We start from the raw sequence: 6,000 nt of genomic DNA, 5'->3' as shown, positions 1-6,000 counted from the left end.
TGCTACTGAAAAGTTATACAAGTAATCCCTGAAAGAGATCTGATAAAGATCCAAGAAAGAGGATTACGCTATAACTTAAAGGAGACCGACATAACAAAGTCGGACTCTTGCTACTGAAAAGTTATACAAGTAACCCCTGAAAGAGATCTGATAAAGATCCAAGAAAGAGGATTACAGGTATAACTCAGAAGAGACCGACCTAAACGAAGTCGGACTCCTACGAACAAAAGTAATCCCTGAAAGAGACCTGACGAAGGTCCAGGAAAGAGGATTACAGAAATAAAGGGAATCAACGCAAAGAAATCAGTTGGAGAAACACCAAAAATACCTACAAAAACGAGAAAACAAGTCGGATCCACACAATTACAGAGGATCCAAGCTACAAACGATAAGCACGAGGCAATCCAAAAAGGTCAAACTGCAAGGTCCAACATTCTCAGAAAACAGAAGAAAATATCAAAAACCTTGACATGATCTTCAAAGTTTTAAAGCCTCGGAGGCCATCAAAAAAGGATAACGAGCTACTTTTGTTTTTCAAAAGGTTGCCAGACAAAACAACCAGAAAACGTAAGCAAATAAATAAAAAGTTTTAAGAGCCCACAAGCCGGGCCAACTAACATGAGAATCCAGAAAAAGATCAGCAACCATCAGGAGCATCCTTGGCAGTATCAGCACAAGGAGAAGGAGGACGAGTCTGAATAGGCACGGCATCTATAGTTCCATCCTCCCGGTTCAGAACTTGGCAATCCGAATCAGGTGCAACCGGAGGAGCAGAGGTAGTCGACACTTTGGCAAAGGACACAGGAGGAGGATCAGCATCATCATCACCCTCGTCATCAGGGACAATCTTGCCATCTCTGACAACATTGTCTAAACTGAAAAGGGTGAGATCGGCCTCGGGAGCAATGACCCGAACTTGCTCCTTCAAGTTCTCGAAAGCAGCAGTCACGCTGCCGACAAGATGACCTTGGAGCTCAGAATAATCCTCCCGAGCATTGTCCAACTCCCCCCTCTGACGCATCACCTCCCGATAAGTTGTAACATAACTATCTTTATGTATCAGGGCTGTGTCCTCGGCCAACCTCAAAGAAGCCGCCAATGAAAGGGAACTCACCTTCTCATTCTCTAGATCCTTTTCTAACTTGGTCACCTTTAATTCGAGGTCCTCCTTCAGCCCCTTCATCCGGTCAAACTCTTGCTTTGCCTCCTCCATAAATGCCTTGGTGGCATGAAGAGGGAGACTTTGAGCAGTCCGATGTATAGCGGCCGCCATAAACGCCATCTGCACGTGATTCCGGGCCATAAATTCCAAATGATGGAGGATGGATACATCGTCCATCGAAAGGGTACCATAGGGCCCAATTTGTTGATCTGTGAACTCGATGGCATTCAAGTCAGGGGCATTAAGGTCGAAGGGCTCAACCGTCTTTTGTTTCTTACTTGGAGGGGCAGCAGATGGAACGGCAGAAGCAAGATGAGGATCCACCAAGCAGACCCGAGGTGTCGGAATCGCTTTCTTCACTATGGGGGAACTCGGCACTGATGGCTTCTCGCGCACTTGGGAGGACCCCTCCCCAGCCGCCTTGGCGGCAATATTCCTGGCAGCAGTTGCCTTCTGCGCCCTCTTAAAAGCTTTCATGGATTCGTTATTCTTCATTGCCTCTGCAAATAAAACAGAAGTCAAGCTACAAATCGAACAAGTCGGAAATACAGCTACAAGTAAATATAAACAGATAGCAAAGAAAACACAAGATACCCAGTTCAGTTTGAAGAAGAGAAGGATTGGTTAGAAATTTCTTTGTATCAAGATGGGGAGGCTGACCCCAGCGCTCTTCCAAAACAGTCACAAAGGCCCGCTCAGCCTCATCCAACATGTCCCAAGAATACCTGGAGACCCTCACATCTTTTTTCCATTCCAGGGGAAAGGCAGGCTCATCATTTTCGTCCAGAAAAAAGGGCCGAGCTCCTTCAACAGCTCGGACCTTGAAAAAGTAGTTTTTAAAATCACGGAATGACTCATCAAACATGGAAAAGACCTTCTTTCCTTGGGTAGAGCGAAAGGAGACCCAAGCTGCCTTCTTTTTTACCACTCTGGGCTTAGTCAAGACAAACAGATAGAAAAAGAGAGATTGGGAAGCAGGGATACCAAAACCATTGCACAACAATTGAAAAATCTTTATAAAACCCCAGGAATTAGGGTGAAGTTGAGAGGGGGCAATATTACAAGACCATAACAGGTCGGTTTCAAATTGAGTAAAAGGAAGGGTAATACCCAGCGGACCAAAGAAAAAGTCATAAATATAAAAGAAAGGGCGACCATCAACAACCCGAGTTGAAAAACAGACTCTCTCGTCAGAAGAAGGAGGGACAAGTTCATAGTTCTTCTCATCACCAGAATTGCTACAGACACTATGAAACTGCCTAAGCTGAGCACAAAACTTAGAATCAGCCAGTGAGACACACAGGAGAACCATGGAGTCCACCCAATCGGCCATACCCGCAGGAACCTGGGAAGGCATCTCTACAATGTTATTTTGGGAAGACATGAGGCCAACTAAATCCTACAAAAAGAAAAGAAGAGTGGATTACTCAAAAACATCTCGGACATGGGTCAAAACATCTCAAACGGATGGATAAACCAAAAAGGGAAAAACCCCAAGACTCAAGAGAAGAAGTCTTGGAGCATCCCTTGGAGGCAGTAAACAAGAAAGGGTCCTCAAAATCATTTCTACAATCTACATCTCGGCACTCATCAGAATAAAGTCCAGAAAAGAAAGCAAAGAAGCAAAAAACAAAAAATCCACCCTTCTACAGTTTATCAGGAAAAGCATTGCTCCTATAGTTTACCAACACTACTGCTATAGTTCATCAGAACACCAAAAAGGCCAATGGAAAAACAGCAAAGGCATAGACTTTTCAAATCAAGCAAAAATCATCATCCAAGGCACAAACAGAAACAGCGGCAACATGCAAAAGAAAAAGATTCAAGCAAACAAAAGATTCGCACCGAAAAAGAGAAAAAACCATAAGCATGCAACAAGTCAAGCACGATAAAAATAGAAAGATCCAAACTTTCTCCAAAAGGAAGATCAAAAGGAAAACTCCATCGCAAAATCAGAAATAAACGAGGAAACACGAAACGGGACTAACCTGGAGAATAGAAGAAAACCTTAAAGAAAAGCTGAAGAGCAGAAGCAACAAAGCCACCCCCTCGAAGTGGAAGAATGCAAAGACAGAAGGAGAAAATGTGGAATCAGCCCCCTTCCGAAAACACAGTAGCAGAACAGACGTCACAAAGAATAAGCTACAAACTTTGGGTAAGAAACAGAAAATGAGAGAGTAAAGGGAGGAGTTACGGAGAAGAAGTGAAGAAGAGAAACCGTTTTTTGATTGAGAGATTCAAAATAAAAGGCAAGAGAGAATGGGGCAATTAATGCCAATTAAATGCGGATGTTAAAACCGCTTGCGTTCCCAAAAAAGCGCTAATACAAAAAGCGCGCGCTTTTAGAGGAAAACGTTCTAAATTCAAAAAAGACTCTACAAAGAAAGGAATCAACAAAATGCTTGAGTTCGACTTCACTGAAGAAAGGACCGAAGTCAAAAGACTCGGCCTCGAAAAAAGAAGACCGAGTTCAAGCAGGGGCACTGTTCATACCCGGGATCGAGCTGTCCGATCCGGGATGTTCTACAGACAAAGCGACCGACCTCTTTGAGGTCAGGACAACCCGACCTCTTCTCAAAGAGCTCGGACAAGTCACAGGAAAGCCCAAGCAAAGGGCCCAAATAAGAGGGACAAGTCCCAAAATCCAAGGGCAGCCCAAGCCCATAGAGACAAAGGCGGTTCCCTTAAAGATGACCTCACTTAAAGATAAGATAAAGAAAGATAAGATAAGATAACTAACTTATCTTATCCACAGGAGGCCACATCTCACCATTATAAATACACTGGAGCACCCAGGTATAACTCATACTCTGATTCTACTCAATACCTGCTTAATACCCTTGCTAGCCTAAGCATCGGAGTCCCTTGCAGGTACCCCCATCCTTCGGGGACGAAGGATCAGCACAACCACCAAGTCCGACAAGTCGGACACACTAGCTCTGGCCGCCGTACACCTGTCGGACACGTCGGCTCCGACCAACACAGAAGATCTCGTCCGAGATCGACCTACAGTGTCAGGTAACCCTCGGAACAACATTTGATAACTTCTTGCATTATTCTGTGTTCATCTTTGCCGATTCGTAGATGGTGGTTTCTGTCCCGGATTGATCGTCCTTTAGGTGAATCGCGTTTTCACCTTTGTCGGACGATCATTCCTATCGAGATCGTACAGTGAATTTGTTCTTCACTTTCTGTCGATCTGTTGCTTTATAATCGGACGATGAATGCTTCAGATTAATGCGTCTTGAGAGTTTGTAGAGCAATGAATTTTGGTTTTCACTTTGTCGACCTTTGTCAAAATCAAACGATGAATTCGGTTTTCATCGTGGTCAGGCGGTGAAGTTGGTTTTCACCTTGCCGACTTGTCGCTTTGTAATTGGACGATGAATTTGGTTTTCATCTTGCCGACTTTGTCGTGATCGGGCGGTGAATCTGGTGTTCACCTTGCCGACCTGCCGTAGTCGGGCGTCTTGGTAGGAAACTTTTTAGGGAATCTGCAATTTTTAATAAAATGAAGATAAGAGTGTGTACATGTTAGTACTTACCTTTCTAGGTCGGGCAATCTTTTTGGATCTCGGCCTAGCGCCCTTTACAGGTGTTCATACCCTGGGTCAAGCTGTCCAACCCAGGATGTTTAGCGACAAGCCGACCGACCTCTGCAGGTCAGACTATCCGACCTCTTCTCAAAGAGCTCGGCCAAATGCCCGACCTCTTCTCAAAGAGCTCGGCCAAATCGCCAAAGGAGCCCAAAGCACGCAGGCCCAAAACGAAGGAACACAGCCCAATCTAAAGGCAACCAAAGCCCAGAAAGATAAAGGCGGTTCCCTTGAAGATAAGATGACCTCACTTAAAGAAAAGATAAAGATAAGATAAGATAACTAACTTATCTTATCCGCAGGAGGCCACATCTCAACATTATAAATACACTAGAGCACCCAGGTATAACTCATACTCTGATTCTACTCAATACCTGCTTAATACCCTTGCTAACTTAATCATCGGAGTCCCTTGCAGGTACCCCCCACCCTCCGGGGATGAAGGATCAGCACCACCACCAAGTCCAACCAGTCAGACACGACAGCTCCGACCAGTACAGAAGATCTCGTCCGAGATCGACCTACAGTTTCAGGTAACCCTTGGAACATTGGCGCCGTTGCTGGGGAACCTGGAAGTCATCCCACCACCATGGCGGACAACCATGACAACGACCACGATTCAGATCTAGAGGATAGAATGCCACATAAAAACGCGGACGCTACCCCCAAAAGCACACCCCAAAACGGGGGAGATAAGTAACCTGCAAACACAAAAATCATGGAAGCACTGCAAGCTCAACAAAACCGCCTCCAACAACTCGAAAAAGAAGGCGAGCATCAACGGGAAGCCAAGGAGGACCTCCGAAGGGAAACTAGGCGACGCCGAGAGTTAAAAGATAAGCTCTTAAAACTCGAATCTAATCTCAAAACCGAGACGGCTCGATCGAGTCATGAAGATAGCCCCCACAAAGATCAAGACTCATTCACCAAAGAGATCATGAAAGCTAAAGGTCCCAAAGGACTTCAAAGCTCCCAACATGACTCCGTACGACGGCACATCAGATCCAAGCTATCATCTTAGCAATTTCAGAAGCAGGATGTATCTCACAGAGGCCTCAGATGCAATCCGTTATTCTCCATCCAGAAGGACAAAGCCAAACACGCATCAAGCCTATTAGGGATCAAGCAAAGAGATCGAGAGAGCCTTCGCAATTACATGGAAAGATTCAACAAAACATGTCTGGACATACAAAGTCTGCCAACAGAAGCAGGTATCAGGGGTCTCATCAATGGTCTACGAGA

This window comes from Arachis stenosperma, chromosome 5, assembly GCF_014773155.1.
Source record: "Arachis stenosperma cultivar V10309 chromosome 5, arast.V10309.gnm1.PFL2, whole genome shotgun sequence".
Classification (NCBI taxonomy): Eukaryota; Viridiplantae; Streptophyta; class Magnoliopsida; order Fabales; family Fabaceae; genus Arachis; species Arachis stenosperma.
The sequence above is the reverse complement of the archived record's forward strand: the minus strand, read 5'-3'. Positions refer to the sequence as shown.